Here is a 23,913-nt window from a genome sequence, read left to right on the forward strand (position 1 = left end):
TTGTTGTCTTTCCTCGCTGTGTGTTGGAGTTCCGTCCCACTGGACTGCAAGCAGGAGGTGGGAGTTGTGTCGGTTCGCTGGGCCATCGAAGTTGCAATTCAGGCTCTGAGGTAGGCCTTGCTTGTGCCGTCTGGAGTGGGGGGAAGGCCCTCCCCTGCCTGGGGAGGGGCCGTGGGAAACCGGGCAGACTTCAGCGCACCATGCGCCTGGCCAAGGCGCTACAGACACTGGCCAAGGGCTGGTGGGAGAGATGCTGCGCGATGGGGACGAAGGGTGGTGGGCAGTGTTGTGGAGTGGTGGCAGTGGGGAGACCTGTATTTTTCGTGAAGGTCATGTGAAGGCTCTGTTCCCCATGGGCCCCGCTGGAGTGGTATGATTAAATAACTTAGATGTGCCGCTCGGAGTTTGTGAGTGTGTGTGGGTGCAGCCTTGGCCTTAACTGCGGCTTTCTTTTTTTCGGGCCAGAATGCTGAGTGCAGGGAGCTAGTGATCCAGTTAGCGCAGTGTTACGATTCCGCGTGCGGAGGTGGTAGAGGTGGGGTATGATTGCGCTTGGTGCTTCAGTGAGAACCGGTAACACAGCTGCCCGTTCTTAATGCATCTGAGTTCCATGGCAGGGCTGGCAGCTTCTGCCAGCTACTCCCTGTATTTAAAGTCGCTTCTCGAGTAGACCTCAGTCGTTTTGTGGTTGTGCCGTGAGACCAGGCAGTAGCAGACAAGAGGTGCCTGTAATACAGTTATGTAGGGCCGAGGGTGTAGGGTAGGTAGCAAGCACATTATTTATATGGCTGAGCAGCCATCCTCTCATAGCTGCATGGTGCTTCTCGAGCCTTTGCCAGCATCCGGTGATCTTATGTAGACAGAATTTTCCCCTGCAGCACAGAGATCCTGATATATGTTTTCACTTTTTTTCTCTGAGTTCCTATCTCTGTACTATTGTAGTGTTGTCAGCAAGGTACGAATGAATATGTGCAAGTCTTTTCTTGCCACAGTGGTAGGGTCTGCAGGCCTGTTTTGCCCTGTGTTTTCTCTCTCAGACCCATATTTTCTTCTCATATAAATGCTTTACAATATAATGGTAATAAGAATTATGCTATGAAGAGCAGAACTATTCTGGCAAATTATGGAGGAAAACAAGGTATTAATTCTGATACTTTTGTGCACAAATCTTGGAAATTTTAATGTAAATCTTTAAGCTTGTAGTTAGATTGAGGAAGTGTATTTTTTGCACCAAGTATTGTTCATAGTCTAAACTGATGAGAAAGTCAGAATTCACATGTATTAACACCTCTATCTGTTCATAACTGCTTAATTCTTTGAAGTTGCAACTTACAACCAACAGCTGTCCCTGTTATACCATTCTTATTCTTGTACAAGTGCTAAACCTGACTATGACCTTCCTATTCAGTCTAACAGCAACAAAGTATACTAGTCCCCAGCTTTCAGCTTTCTATGGATAATTTTATATTGCACTGTACTAAAAGGTGGTGGTCTTTGGTGGTTTGGTTTTGGGGTTTTTTTTTGTGAGGATTGTTGTTAGTTTGGCTTTTGTCTTGTTTGTTTGTTTTGGGTTTTAGCAAAAGGTAAATGGAGGGTCAAAGCTCTCTTTAAGTATTAGTTATATCATTCATGATAGAGATCATGTTTGTATGCTCTAATGTACATCAAAATGTTACTTTACAGAATACGAAGCTTGCTAAGTGGTTTTGATTTATTGACAGGCTTCTTTTGCCTAGCAAGGTATTGGGGAGAGGGTGTCTGAACAGTTAAAGTACTGATGTTTCAAGTTTCCCACAGCTATGTAAGAAAATAGTCTCAGGTCTTAATTTTTCTTATCTAGTTATTATTTATATGCCATTTCATGCAGAGTTTTTATCTAAGTGAGAGTGCATGTGTACCTATTGCACAGAAAATAGCAAATAATGTATATTAGTTGATATTTTCTCTGAACACATCTTGGCTTGTTATTGTGTATGTTTAGGGTGGTGCTGTACATCACTATACATACATGCTTGCATAGCTGCATGCAAAAATGAATTAATGTCAGAAGACTGCTGTTAAGCAGATCTCAGTAGGAATGGTGGGGAAGGTCTGTGATGAGAAAAGAGCTTGTTTCTATCAGTAGTTAGCTGCCTTCTGACATAGCTCCGAATACAATAGAATTCCTTGAAACAGTCCCATAAAGAGGCACAAAAGTAGAGATGTGCAGCACTGATTTTTTTTCCCCTCTTCCTTTCCCCTGTTGTTTCCCATATTGAAAGCTTCTTTTTCTGCCATCCATCTTAATGTTACTGCCGGTGGTGTATTTGGAAACATATTCTAGTTTATGTGGTATGTTGGTGGTTTGGGTTTTTTTTTTTTTAGGGTTTTATTTATTTGTTTTGCTTTTGAGAGTGGTTATCAGGATGGAGGAGGGGGTGGTACTTGCAGTGACTCTGAAATTGAAGAAAGTGGACAGCCATATCCTGCCTATCTTGCCATCAGACTTGCATAATGAAATGCAAATGAAGTATATTATAGTAAAGTCAGATGAGCTGTTTGACCAGTAATTGGAAGTGTTTGAGGTCAGGTTGGATGGGGCTTTGAGTAACCTGATCTAGTGAAAGATGTTTCTGCCCATGGCAGTTGAGATGGACTAGATGATCTTTGAAGGTCCCTTTCAATCCAAATGACTTATTCTGGTTTCTCTTGGCACTACTTATAAGTGTAAATCATATTTATTATATTTGAGTAAGCTGTTGGACTTCTATTATTGTTGGTTCCATACTGGCATTGCATGTAAATGAACACTAATTTTGAGGTAGAATTTTAGTATGAGGAGGGACATTTGAGAGAATCAGAGTAAAACTTGAAAGGTCATTTTACTACATAGTTTTAATAAGCTTGAAGAAGTGACCTTCTGAAGTGTAAATTATGTAAGTGAAATGAGATGTACCTTGCCAAGAAACAGTACCTGCTGCAGATTATATTAACTGTATTAGGTTTGCATGGCAAAGTTTTGGTAGTGGAGGGGCTACAGGGGTGGCTTCTGTGAGAAGCCAGAAGCTTCTCTGATGTCCAATAGAGCTAGTGCCAGTCATCTCTAAGGTGAACGTGCTGCTGGCCAAAACTGAGTCAATCAGTGATGTTGGTAGTGCCTCTGTGATAACTTATTTGGGGGGGGGGGGAACTGCTGTGCAGCAGTAGCCAGAAGAGAGGAGTGAGAAAATGTGAGAGAAACAACTCTGCAGATGCCGAGATCAGTGAAGAAGGAGGAGGAGGTGCTCTAGGTGCTGGAGCAGATTCCCCTGTGGCCTTTGTTGAAGACCATGTTGAGGTAGGCTGTCTCCCTGCAGCCCATGAAGGTCCACCATGGAGCATGTGGATGTGGCCAAAGGAGACTCTGAAGTGCCTATGCTGTAGCAGGTTCCTGGCAGGACTTGTAACCCTGTAGAAAGGACCCGTGCTGGAGCAGTTCATGGAGGACTGTCTCCTATGCATGGGACTCCAGGCTGGGGCAGGGGAAAGTGTGCAGAGGAAGGAGCAACAAAGACAATATGTGATAAACTGACTGCAAATCCCATTCCCTGTTCCCTTGTTCTGCTTGGTGGAAAGAGGTAGAGAAGCTGGGAGTAAATTTGAGCCCAGAAAGAAGAGAGGGGTGGATGGAAGGTATTTTGAGGCTTGTTTTTGTCATTATCTTACTTGGATGTTTGATTTGCAATAAATTAACTTAATTTCCCCAAGTCAAGTCTGTTTTGCCTGTGTACTTGTGGAGTCATCTCCCTTATCTCAACCACAGACCTTTCATATTTTCTTCCTTCTGTCCAGTTAAGGAGGGGATGTTATAAAGCAGCCAAGGTTAATCCACCACAGCTCTATTAAGAGAAAGAAAAAGTATTTCAGTTGGGGGACACACAAACCCACTCAAAAAACTCCCCCAAATTAAACTGTTTTGATTAAACATATTTTTTTCTTAACTTTAAGAGTAGGTTCTCTTTAAAAGTAGTGTCTGTCTTTGAATAGCTGTCCTTAGAAAAAGGCTGAGTATAATATAGATTTTGTTTAATCTCTGCAGATCTGTATTTTTAGGCATGACAACATAATTTGCTACCAGTCACATTTCTTGTCCAACAGTAAAGCAGTGAAGACTTTATTGCTATTAGCATTTATTTTTTTAAAGAAAAAGCAGGCATACTTATATGGTTACAATCTTAGGCTATCAGTGTATCTCGTATAAGTCACTACTTGCCTAAGTTGCTATTGGCTCACCCTTTCTTCATTTTTATTTAAAGGTATAGACTCCCAAGAAATCATGGTGCATGCTTGGAGAGTAGTGCTTTTTCTGTGGGCAAGGGGCATCTAAGATAGAGGTGTGGTTTTTACTGTTATAATGATATTCTAATGAGCAAAGTTCATGGGTAGGGCAAGTTCTCACCACGAAACTGGAGGAGGTTTGGCTCAGCTTGCAATATCCTGGGTAAAAGAAGATGTTATCTCTGTTTTTCCCCTTTTAAGACTTAGATTTCTGCCTTAATTAACAATTTACTACATAACTGTAGTTGTTGGCTATTGCTTCCATTGTTTAACCACTTTGTTCTTTATCTTGTTATTTGGAACTTTGCTCCTAGTATTCATCAATACCCACATATTCTCAGAAATTCCTCTGATTGGCAGCATATAAAAATATATATATACTAGATGGAATATTTGCACACATATATTTTCTATATATTTTAATAGATATTTATATGTAGTTGCACTATCTTAATATGCTCATATCTAAACATGTATATATACAATTATAAAGATATAGAAATTATATCTGTAGAAGTATAGGTATAAAATGTCTAAAAATTCTTAAATTATAGTTAATGGCATGAGTAATTCAAGTTTGAATGTGAATAGAAAGTAAATAAACAAAGGTAAAAGGCAGGTTTGGGGTCCCCCACTTTAAAAGGCTACAGAACAAGCCCTTACATGTCTGGGGTAGGGACTTGAAGAGAGTGGAGGGTTTCCAAAAAGATGGAGGCAGCATGGACAAGTCTGGATATGCTCAAGGCCTACAAACCCCTCCTAGAAGACCCATAAAGGGACCCTCTGTAAGAACCCTGTCGTGTGAAAAGAAGAGACCAGTCCTTTGAGCTGGATTGAGAGGCCTCTGCATCTGAACTCAGCCCAACAGGATGAATATGCAGTGTTACTGGACCAAACTTTAGGCTTTGCACAGGGATTGTTTGTTGGCATAGCTAGCCTGAACAAAGTGTGAACTTTAGAGGAACATGTGCATGGGCACAGTAAGGAAAAGAGCATAAAGGAGTCATTAAAAAGACCATGTGAACCAGAAGAACTGAATAGAGAAGTACTGGTTATGTTTTCTGGGTGATAAAAAGTTTGATTTCTGAGATCCTCTCTCAGCTCCTTTAGTGGTTAAAGGCTCTATTTGCGATCAGTCTGTTTTGTTTTTAGGAGAATAGCACATTGCTGAAAATGGACAGAAATGGAAAGTCCAGAACTGCCATATCTACCTTCCCTGTACCTCTTGCAGACGTCAGTTCTGCAGGCAAAACAGAAGCAGAGAGACCACAATGCTCCAGCACCCCCTGCTCACCAATGCGACAGACAGTTTCAGGCTATCAGATCCTTTGTATGGATTCTAACTACCTGGTTGGATTCACAACTGGAGAGCAGCTGCTAAAATTAGCTCAAAAGTATACAGGAAATTAAGATAATAAAGTGAAGTCTGGGCTTAACTTTCACTCTAAACAGCTTGATTTAGGACTTGCATGTTCTTCCCGTTTGTACAAAACTAGAAGTAGGTGCTATCAGCCATATGAGATCCCAGCAGTAAGTGGAAGGAGGAGATGGATGCCCAGCTCGGGGGATAAATGCACTAAGGCTTTACCATATGAACCTTACAAGGCACTTCATGGTCCCCTGCCTCTTTGCCTTTTAAAGGGCAAAAAAGCTCATTCTAAATCCCTGGACTACCTCAATTTGGACAAAATGAGCAGTCAGGAACCTGCTGACACAGACATGCTAAAATACCAGCTCCAACACCTTACCCTTAGAGGGGATCATATGTTTTCAAGAAATAATACGTGAACCATGAAGTATAATCTAGAATTTAGAACCAGTTTGTGGTTATTTTTCTGCTGCAAAAATCTGCTGTCGTACTGTACATGACTGTCCACATTGTAGGTGGTATAAGCGAAATGTTACCAGAAAGTAATTTATTTGAATAGAATTTTGACAATGTATTGTGTTACAAATGCAGGGAAAAAAAATCCACAGCAAGCAGCTTCTAATGCAAATTTGACTGTAGCTGGTAGATATTTCTTTGAACATATTTTAACAAAGAAAACGCTTTTGGTTTTTGGATTTGGGTTTGGGGTTTTTTATAGTTATCTAGCATTTATGGTAATTTAATACTGAGAAATTGATGGTCTGGTTGTTGCTAATTTTGGGTTGATGTTAGAAATTGCTCTTGGATAAGTACTCAAGTTATCTTTTTGCTTCTTAATGTATTCTACAATAAAATGTGTGTATGATTTTTTACATCATGGGAAAGAATGTGAGCTTGGCTAAATTGGATCACCTGTTATTTTAAATCATCCTATTCAAACATTTTGTAACTGGGTTTGCACTGGTGGTGACAAGGAAATTTACTCATAAAAAAATTTGTTCATTTGCTACTTCAAACCTATTACATATTTTTGTTTCTGTACAGAAGTAATTGTTTTGCCTTCTTTTAAAAAGAAAACTAGTTTGGAATAAGTATTTAGAATATTAGTAGATGAAATACACTGGCTTAATTTGTTTCTGAAGAATTTTTTTGTCTAATTATGACATCAAATGCAGTTTTGACAACCGTACTCTTAGATATATTTAAAACATGTTAGTAACTTCTGTATAAAATTTAAATGTTTTTATACATTTTTAGGTGCAGTCTGTTACTGAAGCAGTTTGCAACTTCATTTTAGTTTACATATTTAGAAATTAAAATTAGGATCATGTTTGGAAACATTTGATCAGTTGTTTCTGGTACAGTTTAGGGGGTTTTTTTGATTCTTCAGGATGAGTAGCAAGCACTACTCAGTACATGTGTTGTGGAAAAGGAAGAGTTGTTTTCATTCTGCCACTTACTGCACAATTGTAACTGAAGGCAGTGAAGAGGAGCCCAGTAGATGGTTTTGCTGGTTTGGTTAATGTTTTCTGGCTGTTAGAATATGCACAACTGATGTGTATTTCAAAGAGTTAACTGCACCTCTGTAAATTTAATTTATTGAACAATGATCTTTTTAATGAACTTTTCCTGTATAGTCTTTAGTTTAAAAAATGGAATATGGTCACGTGCCAAAGAGAGGTTTTGTCTAAGGAATGAACACCACTATTTATTGAAATGCTCTATCAAAATGTATTTCTGGCTGAAAAAATAGAGAGTGATAGCAATACCTATTTTTGTGGAGTCTCTTACTGTGTAGAATGAGGACATTTAAAAATACAACTTTAGACCTGGGATCATTAAAATTTGAAAGCAAGAATCTTATACTTCTGTGAAAGATTAGATATAAGGAAGAAATTCTTTAGGGTGATGAGACACTGGAACAGGTTCCCCAAAAAAGTTGAGGATGCCTCTCATGGTTTAACTGGGCAGGTAGTTAAACATCACGCAGCTACTTGCTCACGCTCGCCTCCCCAGTGGGAGGGGAGAGGAAAAAAAAAGGAAAATTCATGGGTTGAGATAAAAACAATATAATAGGACACAATAATAGGTGAGAAATGGAAGAGAAAATAATTATAAAATAATGAGAATATTTGAAACAAGTGATCCACAATGCAATTGTTCACCACCTGCTGAGTGATGCCCAGCCAGTCCCTGCGCAGTGGCCCCTGCCCAGCTTTACCCCTAGTTTATATGCAGACTAGGATGTCATATGGTACAGAATATCCCTTTGGCAAGTTTGGGTCAGCTGTCCTGGCTGTGTCTCTTTCCAGCTTCTTGTGCCTTCTAGCCTACTTGCTGGTGGGGTGGTGCAAGAAGCTGAAAGGTTATTGACTTAGTGCAAACACTGCTTAGCAACAACTACATCAGTGTTACCAATACTATTCTCATATGAAATCCAAAATAAAGAACTATACCAACTACTAGGAAGAAAATTAACTCTATCCTTGTTGAGGTGCATCCTTTCTCCACCAGGCTGCGCTAAGATTTGAGAAATGCTCGTTAGGCTTCAGCCTTGATGAACAGCCCCTGGGCTGAGCTCCTCTTGAGCTTATCAGAAACTATGTCTGCTCCCAGGAGCTAATGCTGGCTAACAAGCTCCTGCCTTTTTTTTTTTTTTTTTTTTTTTTTTTTTTTTTTTTTTTTTTTAACAACCTTGGAAACTTTTTTTGCCTGAATGGCAAAACATTCTTGTTCTCGCCCTTTCAAAGAAAGTTGTCAATCTGAAGTGTGTCCAGGATAAAACACTGTTATGACTAAAACCACTCTCTTGTGACCCTATAAGCAGTGGTCCAAAATTAGATTCTTTGAGCTCTTCTGGCCTGCAGCAGCTGCAACCAGCAAACTTCTGAGTGGGACCTCTCAGAGCCAGAGAACGCTCAAGTTTGCTGTCCTTGGAGGATTGCCAAATGATGATGGATCCTGGCCTGATATCCCCATTTCTTGAGGCTCAACCCTTCATCCACTGAGAAGATGCAAAGGCATCGGATGTGAGTATTTCACTACCTTCAAGAGGAATTTTTCACCGGTACCTTGTACAGACTCTTTATGTCTGTGTGGATGCAAGTGTGAATACACTTGTTCTGGGTTGACCTGCCTCTGATTCCATATATCCCATATCTTGGATACATTGTTGTGTCTGGCAGCTGCCCCTCTGGTGGGGCGGGGCCTGCTGGCTGGCTTGTTTTTGCTTTGCTGCTGCTGGCTGCTGGTGCTGGCTTTTGGCTTGGTCTGTTTTTTTTCTTTTTTTCCCTGTTGTTTCTCTTTCTTCTTTTCTTTTTTCCTTCTTTTCTCTCTCTCTCCTGCTGCCCCCTGCCGCTGGTTTTTTTTTCGCTGCTTCTGTTTGGTTTTTTTTTTTTTCCTTCCTTTCCCGCCCCGCCCCACCCCGCCCCCCCCCCCTCCCCCCCCCCCCCCCCAAGGTGTGAACCGGCTCCGGACCTGACCTGACCTGAGAAGTTGGAAAAGTCCGGGGGGTTTGCAAGAGACGCGTCGCACCCTCCTCATCACAGTAACCCCTTTCCCACTTTCGGTGTTGGGGAGTGGTTTTTTCATTGTCAATAAACCGATTTTTCCACTTTTCCTCCAAGGTATTTTCCTTCCTGAACCCAGGGCTGGGGGGGAAGGGATGGTGGAGGTTTTGGTTTAGGTGACTCCTTTTGGAGGTTCTTCCCTAATTTATTCCAAACCAGGACATTTCTTGGTGCGTTGGCCGGGAAACAAGGCCAGAGAAAGTGGAAAAACCTACCTGTGAAGATTCGCCATGTAGATGCCCATGTCCCCAAGAGTAGAGCTAATGAGGAACAGCAAAATAATCAGCGGGTAGATCAAGCTGCAAAGATAGGGGAGTTGAAGATAGATCTTGACTGGGAGCACAAGGGAGAGTTATTCCTAGCACAATGGGCCCATGATGCCTCAGGTCACCAAGGTAGAGATGCCACCTATAAGTGGGCACGAGACCGAGGGGTAGATTTAACCATGGACAGCATTTCTCAAGTTATCAGTGACTGTGAGACGTGTGCTGCCATTAAGCCAAGCGGATGAAGCCTCTCTGGTATGGAGGGCGGTGGTCTAAGTACAAGTACGGGGAGGCCTGGCAAATTGATTACATCACACTGCCTCAAACCCGCCAAGGGAAGTGTCATGTGCTGACCATGGTAGAAGCCACCACGGGATGGTTGGAAACCTACCCTGTGTCTCATGCTACAGCCCGCAACACCATCCTGGGCCTTGAAAAGCAGGTCCTTTGGAGGCACGGCACTCCCGAGAGAATTGAGTCAGACAATGGGACTCATTTTAAAAATAATCTTATTAAAACCTGGGCTAGGGAACATGGCATTGAATGGGTATATCATATCCCCTGCCATGCACCAGCTGCAGGTAAAGTGGAGAGGTACAATGGGCTGTTAAAAACCACCCTGAAAGCATTGGGTGGGGGGGTCCTTAAAAAACTGGGAGCAGCATTTAGCAAAAGCTACCTGGTTAGTTAACACCCGAGGTTCCACTAACCGAGCGGGTCCTGCTCAGTCCCAGCACCTTAATATAGTAGATGGAGATAAAGTCCCAGTGGCCCATGTTAGAGGTTTGTTGGGAAAGACAGTATGGATCAACCCTGACTCGAGTACAGGCAAACCCATCCGTGGAGTTGTCTCTGCTCAAGGACCGGGTTGTACATGGTGGATAATGCAGAAAGATGGAACAATACGATGTGTACCTCAGGGAGATCTGAATATGGGGTAAGATTGATATGTGCTGAATGTTATCACCATTGTCTGTGCGTTAGATCAGTTAGACATGAAACAGAAGGAAACGTATAACTGTCAAAGGTCTGAGCAAGTAAGACGGATGGAAATGTATAAGTGTTAAAGGTCTGAGTAAGTGAGATGAAAGTTTTAATTGTGTATCCACGATATGGGATAAGGGGTGGAATGTTCTGGGTTGACCTGCCTCCTATCCCATATATCCCATATCTTGGATACATTGTTGTGTCTGGCAGCTGCCCCTCCCTCTCTGGCAGGGCTTGCTGGCTTCTTGCTTTGCTGCTGCTGGCTTGCTCGCTCTGGCTCTCTGCTGCTTGCTTTTGCCTGGTCTGCTGTTTCTTTTTCTTTTTTTCCCCTGTTGTTTCTCTTTCTTCTTTTCTTTTTTCCTTCCTTTCTCTCTCTCTCTCTCTCTCTGTTTGCTGGCCTGCCCCTGCCACTGGCTCTTGCTGCTTCTGTTTGTTTTTTTTTCCTTCCTTTTCCCTTCCCTCCCCCCCCCCCCCCCCCCCCCACAAGGTTTGTACCCCCTCCGGACCTGACCTGAGAAGTTGGAGAAGTCCTGGGTCTGCAAGAGAAGCTGAGTACCCTTCCGGACAGTAACTCGGTTCCTTTTCCCACTTTGGTGCTGGGGAGTGTTCTTTTCATAGTCAATAAACCGGTTTTTTCCACTTTTCCTCCAAGGTATTTTTCCTTCCCGAACCCAGGGCTGGGGGGAGGGGTGGCGGAGGTTTTGGTTTAGGGGACTCCTTTAGAGGTTCTTCCCTAATTTATTCCAAACCAGGACAGCTGGACATTTCCCTTGTCGACTCATCTTTCGGCACACAGGGACAGTCTGTTCCTGTGCCCTCAAGATCTTTGTTTTGAAGCATGCCCATCTTTCCTGGACTCCTGTTTCAAGGGCTGCTTCCCAAGGAATTCTCTGAATAAGTCCCCTAAATAGGTCTGCCCTCCAGAAGTCTAATGTAAAAGTCTTATTGATGTTCTTCCTGATTTCTCCAAATATCAGTACCTCTATAATTTCATGATCACTATGCCCCAAGTGGCCTCCAACTACCACATCTCCCACCAACCCATCTCTATTTGCAAACAACAGGTCTAACATAGTCCCTCCCCTGGTGGACTCACTCACCAGCTGCAACAAAAAGTTGTTCTCCACTCACTAAAAACTTCCTGGACTGCCTCTTTTCTGCTGTTTTAAGTTCCCAGCAGATGTCTGGTACATTGAAGTCTCCTACAAGAACAAGGGCTGGTGATCCTGAAACATTCTCTAGCTATTTTTAGAAGAGGTGGTCCACCTTTTCTTCCTGGTTGGGTGGATGATAACAGACTCTAAGGAGGATGTCAGCCTTATTGGCCTTCCCCTTAATTCTTACCCATACGTATTCAGTTTCATTGTCATTAATTTCAATAGTCACAGCATCAAAAGCCCTCTTAATATAAGGGGCCACCCCTCTACCTCTTCCCCCTTTCCTGTTTCTTCTGAAGAGCTTGTAGCCATTGAGTGCAGTGCTCCAGCTATGTGCGTCGTCCCACCACATTTCCCTAATGGCGACTACGTCATAGCTTTGCTGTTGTACCATGGCCTCCAGCTCTTCTTGTTTGTTACCCATGCTGCGTGCATTGGTATACAGGCACCTCAGCTTGGCTACTGATTTCACCTCTAACTCAGGCGTAGCCCCCTTGGACCTGCTTCCAGACAGCCCAGCTGCATCTCCTTCCCCCTTCAAACCTAGTTGAAAGCCCTCTCACTGAGTTCTGCTAGTGCATGAGCTAAAATCCTTCTGCCGTTAACAGACAGATGCAGCCCCTCCAGTTCCAGCAGGCTAGGTGCCATAAAAGTTGCCCCGTGATCAAAGAACCTAAAATTCTGCTGATGACACCAATCCTTGAGCTACTTGTTGATATTGTGGGCTCTCCTATTCCTTTCATCATCTTTTTCTGCCACCAAAGGGACTGAGCAGAACACTATCTGTGCTCCTGCCCTATCAGCCACTTTACCCAGTGCCCTAAAGTCCCTTTTAATTGCCCTGATGCTCCTCTTTTCAGTCTCATCACTGCCAGTTTGCAGTATCAGCAGTGGGTAATACTCAGAGAGCTGAATCAGCCCAGGGAGTCTGTCTGTAATATCCAGTACCCAGGCCCCAGGGAGGCAACACACCTTTCTGTGGGATGGGTCAGGTCGACATATGGGGCCCTCTGTTCCCCTCAGAAGGAAGTCACCCACTACAACTACCCTTCTTTTCTTTTTAATGTCGGAGGTGGTGATCTGTCTGACAGATGAAACATAATTGAGAGGCTCACTGGGCAGATAATTTTCTTCTATGTCATCTGGCTGACCCTCTGGATCCAGGGCCTCATACCTATTCTGAAGTGGCACCTGGGTGGGGGATGGAGATCGGGAGGAATTTTTATTACCTCCCCAAGTAGGAATCCATTTCCACTCCCCTTCATCCACCAGGTGTCCTCCTATTGCCTGAAAGTGTGAGGTATGGGAGTCTTCCGACTCCTGGTGGGCCTCCCTCAAGGATGGAAGGGTGGAACTCCACCAATCTATTTCCCTTTCCATAATACTCCTTAGCCTTTCAACTTCCTCCCTAAGCTCGGCCACCAGCAAAAGATCATTCACCTGTTCACACAGCAGCCATGCTTCTTCTGCAACACCTCCTGGTACCACTGAAAAGCTAAAATGTCTGTTCAATAAATAACTCATTTTATAAATAGACCTGCTCTGCCATCCTTAGAACTTGTGGGCCAGATTTATTTCCTAAATTTAGGCTGTTGCCAAAATTCTGAGGCTGAGGCAGGGGTTGTCTGAAACTCCTACTCATCTTGTGACAGTCCTGGTGTCTCGGTTTGGGAAGACGGGTATCTGCCAGGGAAAGCTGGAGTTTCCCTTGGAATGGAGAGTGTAAACCACCTCCCTTTTTTCCAGTTATAAATTTGCAGTCAGAGGCTTTTAGGCAAAGATTTGGGGATAGGAATAGCAGTTCTTTACTAATATGTATAACAAAGCAAACAAAAACAACAACTACAGCATTAATAACAAAAACAGTACCAAGAACCTTGAGGGCTTTGCTTCACAAAAAAAAAAACAGGGTAGTTTGGTCTCAGTGCCCCTGCAGGATCCTCAGAGCACCAAGCTGGAAACAGTGGAAAAGTCCTGGGCTGGTGGCTGTGATGGCAGGATGTCCCAGCAGGGCAGGGAGGTGCAGGGTCAAACTGTAGCAAGAGGAGCAGTGCCGAAGAAGCTGACAGCGGATCAGGGTTGGCTCAGCTCCAGCAGGGTGGCAGAGAAGCTCAGAATTCCAGGGTGAGCAGATGATGGTAGATTTCCCAGGACTGGACCCCTTTGGCCACAGTGAACTCCCAGCAAGCAGCAACCCAGCCGTTCTCTCTCCCCAAACGCCGAAAAACAGAGTGCCAAGCTGCCTCAAGCTCTGTCCTTTACCTGCCCCAAAGCTTGTGTTATCTCTCCCTCCAAGCTTTGGCCACCTCTTTGGTTTGGTCAAGTACTCTTAAGTATCCAACACTTAGTTTCCTTGGTAACTTATGGGGAAAAAATTCTTTAGAGTAAAAAAGGAGCAAACCTAACCCCCAACACCTGGCTAACTGGCAAGGTCCCAGATGACTCGGGATTGGCCAGTGCTACGCTCATCCACAAGAAGGATGGAAAGGGGGATCTGGGGAACTACAGGCCTGTTAGTCTGACCTCAGTGCCCAGCAAGGTTATGAAACAAATTATCTCGAGTGCAATCACATGGCACATACAGGACAACCAAAGGCTCAGGCCAAGCCAGCATGGGTTTAGGAAAGGCAGGTCCTGCCTGAGCAACCCAACCTCCTTCTATGACCAGATGACCCACCTAGTGTATGAGGAAAAGGCTGTGGATGTGTCTACCTGGACTTCAGTAAAGCCTTTGATACTGTCTCCCATGGTATTCTTCTAGAAAAGCTCACAGCCTGTGGCTTGGAAAGGTGATCTCTTCACTGGGTAAAAAAATGGTGGGGTGACTGAGCCCAGAGAGTGGTGGTGAATGGTGCTTCATCCAGTTGGCAGATAGTTACTAGGGGTGTTCCCCAGGTCTCAGTATTGGGGCCAGTCCTGTTTAATATCTTTATTGATGATCTGGATGAGGGGATCAAGTGCACTCACAGTAGGTTCACAGATGACACCAAGTTGGGTGGGAGTGTTGATCTGCTGGAGGGTAGGAAGGCTCTGTAGAGGGATCTGGACAGGCTGGATTGATAGGCCTAGGTCAATGATATGAGGTTCAAAAAAGCCAAGTGCTGGGTCCTGCACATCAGTCGCAACAAACTCCTGCAGTGCTACAGGTTTGGGGCAGAGTGGCTGGAAAGCTGCCCAACAGAAAAGGACTTGGGGTGCTTGTTGACAGTGGCTGAACATGAGCCAGCATGTTCCTAGGTGGGCAAGAAGGCGAATGGCATCCTGACTTGTATCAGAAACAGTGTGGTGTAGTGCTTTGACCCTGGCTGGATGCCAGACACCCACCAAAGCCTCTTTATCACTCCCCTTCTCAGCTGGACAGGGGAGAGAAAATATAGTGAAAGGTTCATGAGTTGATATAAGGACAAGGAGAGATCACTCACCAAACACCATCACAGGCAAAACAGACTTGAATTGGGGAAATTAAGTGAATTTATTTTTAATCAAATCAGAGCAGAATAATGAGAACTAAAACAGTCCTAAAAACACATTCCCTCCACCTCTACCTCCTCCCCCTCGGTGATGCAGGGAGACAGGAAATGGAGTTTATAGTTAGTTCATCATACATTGTTTCTGCTGCTGCTTAGGGAGAAGAGTCCTTCCCCTGCTCCAATGTGCAGTCCTCCATGAACTTCTCCAACATGAGTCCGTCTCACAAGCAACAGTTCTCTGTGAACTGCTGCAATGTGAATCCACCCCACAGGCAACAGTCCTCCCCAGACTGCTGCAGCATGGGTGACTTTTCCACAGAGTGCAGTCCTTCAAGGACCAGCTGCTCCAGCATGGGCTTCTGTCTCCACAGGCCTCCCACAGGGTCACAGCCTCCTCTCAGGCATTCACTTTCTCCAGCATGGGTCTCCTCTATGGGCTGCAGGGAGACAACCTGCTTCACCATGGTCTTCACCATGGGCTGCAGAGGAATCTCAGCTCTGGTGCCTGGGGCATTTCCTCTCCCCCCTTCTCCACTGATCTTGGGGTCTGCAGAGTTGTTCCTCTCACATGTTCAGGGTCCGCAAACATATGTGGGGAACCTGATGGTTCGTTTTAGGATCTCAGAGTGCAAAAGACACAGCAGGGGACAACTCAGTAATACAACAAAAAATGCACCTTTATTTAGTGCCACCAAAATGCGATAGTGGGAGAGAAAATAGAGAATAGTAAGAAAGATAGAAAAGAGGGTAAGGGGATTATAGCTACCAATGTGGAGGGACGAGTCCTCGAGGCCAAGATGCCTATAGACACAAACTTCTCCAGTGGGGTGTACACGAAGGTGAGCAGGGGTCTCCAGGGTTTTATAGGTTGGTCAAGGCAGGGACCAAAGCGAGTCGCACAAAGCCAAAGCAGGAGCCACTTGTGTTGAGGCAAAGCAAGGGGCCCAGAGCCAAAGCAGGAGCCACCTGCATCAAGGTTGGGACAAAGGAGAGTCACAGGGCCAAAACCGGAGCCACCTGCATCGAGGTTGGGTGCTCAGGGACAAGCTGCACACCGTATGTGCCGTACCCTGGTATGGACAGACCAGTTTGGGCAAGCAGCCTTGGCTCAGTCCACTGTGACCAGTTCCATTGTTCTTGCACTCCATTCTCATGGAGATGTATACCAGTCCTCTGAGACTTGGCAAACATTCCACCTCAGCCAGGCCAGGGCTCCTTTCAGAGTCTGGGGTCTCAGTCCCTCAATCATTGGAGACGGTCGTGAGGCATATCACATCCTTGGACAGACTCTGACACACCCCACTCTTCTCTGACCACAATTACAACTGCATAATTTTTTTCTTTCTTCTTAAATATCACAGAGGGATTACCACCATTTCTGATTGGCCCAGCCATGGCCAGCAGCACATGCATCTTTGGAGCAGCCAGGGATTTACTGCTGGACATGGAGAAAGCTTCTAGCAGCTTCTCACAGAAGTCACCCCGGTAGCCCCATCACTACCAAAGCTTGGCCATGTACACCCAATACAAGAATACAATGTTTCCCTGTGGCCTAATAATATCTTCCAGGTGATTAGATGAGTGAAAGTGGTAGAAGCAATAAAAGGTATTAATCATAGAATCATTTAGGTTGAAAAAGACTGTTAAGATCACTGAGTCCAACCACAAACCTAATGCTTCCAAGTCCACCACTAAACTATGTCCCCAAGTGCCATGTCTACCCTTCTTTTAAATACCTCCAGGGATGGTGACTCCACCACTTCCCTTGGCAGCCTGTGCCAATGCTTGACAACCCTTTCAGTTGTAACAGATATAGCTGGTCTATAGCTGCACAGATAATTTGGCTTAACAGATTCCAGCTTGACCAGCCTAGCTCATAGTAAACAAGTCCCTGGACACGACAATGTTAGATCAAATTCAAACCCAGAGAGAGGACCTCAGCCAACCCCTTTAAAGCACAGATACACCCATATCATTGACCAGTGAGCTAGGGCGGAGTTGAGACCCTTGATCAATCATGTCTGTAAGTGCGGGAAATTTGAAAGCTCTACAAAAGATGTCGGACAATAAACATGGGCTGTTGCTGCATGATCTCAGTGTGTTAATGTCACATCACTCTCTCTGACTCCACAGTGACAGTGAGTGAAGAAATATTTTCCTGATATCCAATCTAAACCTCCCCTGGAGCAGCTTGAGACAATTTAATCTTGTCCTATATCTTGTTACTTGGGAAAAGAGACTAAACTCCCACCATGCTAGACCCTCCTTTCAGGTAGTTGTAGAGAGCAATAAGGTCACCCTCGAGCCTCCTTTTCTCCAGGCTAAAGAACCCCAGCTCCCTCAGTCACTCCTCTTGACTTCTGCTCTCAACCATTCAACAGCTTTGTTGTTCTGTTTTGGTCATATTTCAGCACCTCAGTGTCTTCCTTGAAGTGAGGGGCCCAAAACTGGACACAGTACTGAAGGTATGGTCTCACCACTGCTGAGTAAAAAGTGACAATCACTTCCTTAGTCCTGCTGGCCACACTATTTCTGATACAAGCCAGGATGCCATTTGCCTTCTCGGCTACCTGGGCACACAGCCAGCTTGTATTCAATCCCCTGTCAACCAACCTCAGGTCCTTTTCTGCCAGGCAGATTTCCAGCCACAGCAGCATTTGTAGAAGCCCAGAATATAAGGGGCTAATGTGTATGTCTCAAACACCAATAGACAGATGGCTGTGTAGCCAACCAAGGATTGTTGGTAAGTACACTGTGAGAAAGAGCAGAATGTGGCCAAAGAAGGAGCCACACAGATGTAGGGCAGTACTTTTCTGGGACAAACATCCTTGTTGTAGTTCCTGGGGGTAAGCACAACACAGCACAGTGCAGGCACAGGAATGACACTGAGAAGCAGACATGGAGTGTCGACCAAAGACTGACACAGTAGGGCGAGGGTCAAGACTACTTAAGACCTCCGGAAGTCCTCAGGCCTATTTCCAGAAAGGTCTTGAAGAATGAGCTGCAGATGATAACTAATTTGCATAGAAAGCAAAAAACTTATATCTAGGGTAGGGAAAACTTATCTATGAAAAGATATCCTCAAAGAAGCCCATCAGACACAGGCACTCCCATGACCTTGGACACCCCAGCTGGGTTGATGTGAGAGCCAGAATTGTTTCTTTGTTTCTTTCATTCTTTTGTTCTTTCTTTCTTTCATTCATCCTCTCTCTCTTTCTTTCTCTCTCTTTCTCTCTTTCTCTTTCTTGCTCTATTTTTTCTGTTTCTCTCTTTCTGTCACTCTATATCTTCCTCTCACTCTTTTTTCTCCCTTTCTTTTTCTCATCCTTTTATTTAATTTTCTCTTTTTCTTTCTCTCTCTTTTTCACTCACTTTCTCACTTTCTCACACTCTTTCTCTCTCATTTTTCTTTTTCTTTTCCCCGCTCTTTTTTATTTTTTTGTTTTTCTCTTTCACTTCCTTTTTCTCTTTCACTTTCTCTTACTCATTCACTTTCTTTCACTTCCTCACTTTCTCACTTCCTCACTTCCTAACTCTCTCACTTTCTTTCTCTTTTTTCCTTTTCTCTTTTTCTCTCTCTCTGTTTTCCTCTCTCTCCCTCTTCCTTTCTTGTTTTCTCTTTCTCTCTTTTTCTCATTCTCTCTCTCTTGCTTTCTCTTTGTCCCTTTCTCTCCTTCTCTTACTTTTTTCCTTCCTCCCTTCCCTTCCCTTCCCTTCCCTTCCCTTCCCTTCCCTTCCCTTCCCTTCCCTTCCCTTCCCTTCCCTTCCCTTCCCTTCCCTTCCCTTCCCTTCCCTTCCCTTCCTTCCCTTCCCTTCCCTTCCCTTCCCTTCCCTTCCCTTCCCTTCCTTCTCTCTTGCTTTCTCTTGTAGCAAGGGTCCTGACTATTAGGAGGTCGGACAGGATAAATGACACATCTAAACCGATGCGGTTTCCATGTTGAATTCCGTTTATTATCTGCCCGCGGTGAGTTATATAGGTTCACTACATAGTTTACAGTTACAGGCTATACAAAGAATGCAAACAACCCTTATTTATCTAAGTCTTAAGGTGGCTAAAGTGCCAGAACTACATTTCTACATTTAGAAACCCATTACTTCCCAGAACACCTTAATATAAACTGTGAATTTTCTACTGTGCCACAACTATGAATTTCTAACTGCATCACTGTGGCCTGCAGGCCCTGTGGGCTCAGGGGCCCACAGGCTCTGCAGGCCAAGGGGCCCAGTCTGGAATTGCTCACCCTCAATCAATCCAAATATCTAAGAAATCCCAACATTCTCTCTCAATCTTTTTCTCTCTTTTTTCTCTTCCTCTCTTACTTTCTCTCTCACTCTCTCTTTCTTTCCATTTTTCTTTTTCTTTCTACCTCTCTTTTCTCTCTTTCTCTTTTTCTTATTCTTTCTCATTTTCTTTCTTTCTCTTTCTTTCTCTTTCTCTTTCTTTCTTATTGTCTCTTTCTCCCTCTTCCTCTTCCTCTCTTCCTCTCTTCCTCTCTTCCTCTCTCCTTCTCCTTCTCTTTCTCTTTTCTCTTTCTTTCACTCTCTCTCTTTCTCTCTCCTCTTTCACTTTCTTTCTTGATATTTCTCTTTCTTTCTCTCTTTCTCTCTTTTTTCTCTTCCTCTTCCTCCTTCTCTTTCTCCTTCTCCTTCCCCTTCCCCTTCCACTTCTCCTTCCCTTTTCCTTCCCCTTTTTCTCTTTCTTTCACTCTCGTTCTTTCTTTCTCTCTTTCCTTCCCTCTTTCTTTCTTGATCTTTCTTTCCTTGACTCTTTTTTTATTTTTCTTTCTTTTCCTCTCGGAGACATAGATTTGAAAAATCCCAGCTGATCCTTCACAGTAGATTAAAGAACATATGCTCTATGTTAGAATGTATTCCAAGTAGTATTTTAGAATATATGCATTTAGTGAACACCAAATACTGTTACCCTTTTGCATACATTTAAGCACCAGAAGTATGGGGGACCTTTGGCATAATCAGAAGAACTAGCCTAAACAGCAGAATAACAGGGCTAAGGGCACAGATAAAGAAAAGAACACGGACTCTGAGATGGTATGTTCCCTTGAAAACATGCCAAGAGGGCCAAAGCACACATGGGAGAGATAAAGGTGAAGAGGTGAATGGGTGAAGACCACCACCACGGCCTGAAGACCACCACCACAATGGACTGAGCATGCCCAGAAGAGCATGGAGTTAATCCCCATACCAAGCAAGGACAGGTGGGCCCAGGGAATGAATATGTGTGAAGGGGGACCGTGGAATATCATGCATATGTAAGACCTCAGGGAATAATAAGGGGCCCAAGTTCGCAGGTGGGTATGCATGTCTTTGGTGAAATTATTCCCCACGCATCTCAACATCCATAAATACATACTGCTCTAACAACTACTCTAAGTTGTGTAGTTCTTTCCGTGGCATTTCACTCTCCTTCTCCTTCCCTTTCTCTTTCTCCTCGTTCTCATTCTTTTTCCCTTTCCTTATTTCTCTTTTTTCTCTTTCACTCTCTCTTTCGCTCCTTTTCTTTTACTTTTTCTTGATCTTTCTTTCCCTTACTCTCTTTTATCTTTCTTTCTTTTCTCTTTCTCTCTTCCTCTCTTCATCTTCCTCTTCCTCTCTTTTTCTCCTTCTCCTTCTCTGCCTTTGCCTTCTCTCCTTCTCTCCTTCTCTTCTTCTCTCTTTCTCTTTCTCTTTCTCTTTCTCTTTCTTTCTTTCTTTTCCCTTTCTTTCTTTTCTCTTTCTCTTTCTTTCTTTTCCCTTTCTTTCTTTTCTCTTTCTCTTTCTCTTTCTTTCTTTTCCCTTTCTTTCTTTTCTCTTTCTTTTCCCTTTCTTTCTTTTCTCTTTCTCTTTCTTTCTTTTCCCTTTCTTTCTTTTCTCTTTCTCTTTCTCTTTCTTTCTTTCTCCCTTCCTCTCTCTCTTCTCTTTTCTTCTTTCTCCCTCTCTTTGTCTCTTCCTCTTCTTCTCTCTTTCTTTTCCTCTTTCTTTCTTGCTTTCTCTTTTCTCTCTTTGTCTCTCTTTCTTTCTCACTGTCTCTTTTTTCTTTTTATTTCTCTCTATTTTTCTCTCTCTTTCCCTCTTACTTTCTCTCTTTCCCTCTCTTTCTCTCTCTTCCTCTTTTATTTTTTATTCTGTCTTTGGCTCTCTCACTCTGTTTTACTTTCTCTTTTTTTCCTTTTTTCTCTTTCTTTCCTTTTTATCTTTCTCTCTCTCTTTCTCTCTGTCATTTTCTTTCTCACTCTCTCTCTCTTTCTCTCTGTTTCTTTTCTTCTCTTTTTGTTTCTCTTTCTCAGTCTTTTTTTTTCTCTTCGTCTTTCTCACTTTCTCATTTTCTTTCTGTCACTTTCTCTATTTCTCTTTTATCTTTTTTCTTACTCCCTTTTTCTCTCTTCTTTTTCTTTTTTTCTTATTTCTTTCTTTTTCTCTTTTTTCTCTCTCACTTTCTCTTTTTTCTCTTTTTCTCTCTCTCTTTCTCACTCTATTTTTTCTTTTCCCTTTCTCTTATTATCTCTCTCTCTTTTTCCTCTTTCTTCTTTTCTTTTTCCTCTTTCTCTTTTTCTTTCTCCCTTTCTTGGTCTCTCTTGCTCCCTCTTTCTCTTTTTTTTCTCTCTCTCTCTTGCTCTCTTTCTGTTTTTTTCTCTTTTTCTTTGTCCCTCTTTTTCACTTTGTCTCTTTTTCCCTTATTTCTTTCTCACTCCTTCTCTCACTCTTTCTTTCTGTCTTTTTCTTTCTCTTTTTCTCTCACTCTCCTTCTCTCTCTTTTATCCCTTTCTTTTTTCTTTCCATCTCTCTCTTTTCTTTCTCTCATTTCTCTTTCTTATTCTTTCTATCTTTCTTATTCTTTCTCTCTTTCTTACTTTCTTTCCTCTCTTTCTTTCTCTTTCTTTTTCCTTCTTTTTCTTTTTCTCTCTCCTCTTTTCTCTTTCTCACTGTTATTATTTTTCTTTCTTTCTCTTTTTTGCTTTTTTCTCTTTCTCCTTCTCTTTCTCTTTCTCTCTCTCTCACTTTCTCTTTCTCTCTCTCACTTTCTCTTTCTCCTTATTTAATTAATCTCTCTATTTCTCTCTCTCTTCCCTTTCACTCTATTCCTTTATCCAAAATCCACTTCTGTGTGCTTATATATGTCAGGAACTAATGTACCAATTTCCATGTCAAGTGTGTAATTTATTAATAAAACTTCGTGATTGTTTAACCATGCTAATGACTTTTGTCATTCCTTTTGACCATGAGCATTTACAAATCTTTGGTGCCTCCGCTTTAAGGGTGGGACATCACAGCACTGCATGGAGCTGTTGTGGTCAAAGTGCAGGACCCAGCACTTTGCCTTATTGAACTTCATACAATTGGCTTTGGCCCATGAATCTGGCATGTCCAGATACCTCTGTATTGTCCTCCTATCCCCCAGCAGATCAACACTCCTGCCCAGCTATGTGTCATCTGCAAATTTACTGAGGGTGCACTCCATCCCCTGGTCCAGTGTTGTGTATAGGTAAAATCTTACAAAATAAGGGCCTTGTTACCCTTGTAAAATCATGGTTCAGGCCTGTTACTTCGGCTAAGTAGACAAGGACTATGGGAAAGTGACTCAGCCAAATTAGAGACAGTAAAACAAGTTATACAACCATTACATGTTCACATTGTGGTTTATGGTGGTTGATTGAATTACATTTGTTCTGCTTAAATGAAATGTAACTTACAAAAGCCTGTTTTTTTGCCATAAAGGGCTCTCTCTTGCACCTGCCTGGGAACTCTGCGTCACTCTGCTTCAGAACATTTGGTGCCCAACAACGGGAGATCAGATTAAAGTGAGGAGGTGAACTGCAGCCAACAATGAAGCCCTGTGGACTCAGGGCAATGGGATACCAGGTTGCAATGAAGACATGGATTGCAACTCAGCTAGGCATCCCTTACAAGCCTGGAACCCTCAGACTGCAAGCAGAAAGCAGAGCTCTGCTACAACGACAGGGGACTTCTTTGCAAACCTCAGTTGGACGGAGATCAAGATGTCACCACAGTCTACAAGGTTAGGTCAGTGGTATTCACTAGACAAAGAACCACAGGACTGTGAGTATCCTGGGACTGGGGAGGTGTCCCCATAGCATCGATGCAGCTTAAAGATATTGCAGCACATTCTCCACATTGGAGCAACTGTTATTACAGGTCAAGGAACCCTGTAACTGTTTCCTAAATGAGAGAGGCCTTGATGTTAAAAAACTCCTGCACACAGCTGCGGCAGGGACTGCTAGAAAGGCTACTGATAGTGAGCCCAGGCATGGATCCAGGGCACAGTTCCACAGAACAGATAGATCCTCCATGTTGCGGGCACTAGTGAAAGTCCCCCGGAGCTCCCCTCATTGCAGGACACTCTCCCCAGAGCAGGACGTCTACCCCCTCCCACTGCAGCCACTCTGCAAGGTGCCACACAAGCAAGCAGCTTCTCCACTGCCAGCTCCCTCCTCAATGACTCCTTCGCTGGCTGCCGCCCCAATGTCAGACACCCTACAGCTGCTCTCCCAGCCTCTGGTAGCCCCCTCAGCCTCTGTTGGCCCACTCAGCCCCTGTTGACCCTCTCAGCACCTCGGGGCCCCTCCGGCTCCCTGGCCCCCTCTCGCGGCATTCCAGCGACTCCAAGAGATGTTGGCCTTTGATATTGTCTTGGCCTACCCTCCCAAACCTGGAACCATAAATCAGGGCCACATGGCAGATTTATAGCCTACACAGAATGCTGATACTACAGCACACTGCTGTCAGAATGCCAAGAGGACGCATTGAAACACGGAGATCTATCGGTTATTACTGTGTGCCCAC

General features: G+C 43.7%; 1 pseudogene; it reads left to right on the forward strand.

Annotated features, from left to right (window-relative positions):
- The first annotated feature begins 200 nt into the window (after positions 1–200).
- LOC136373428 (macrophage immunometabolism regulator-like) lies at positions 201–6,653 on the forward strand (annotated as a pseudogene).
- The last annotated feature ends 17,260 nt before the right edge of the window (positions 6,654–23,913 follow it).

This window comes from Sylvia atricapilla, chromosome W (assembly GCF_009819655.1).
Source record: "Sylvia atricapilla isolate bSylAtr1 chromosome W, bSylAtr1.pri, whole genome shotgun sequence".
NCBI classification, from domain to species: domain Eukaryota; kingdom Metazoa; phylum Chordata; class Aves; order Passeriformes; family Sylviidae; genus Sylvia; species Sylvia atricapilla.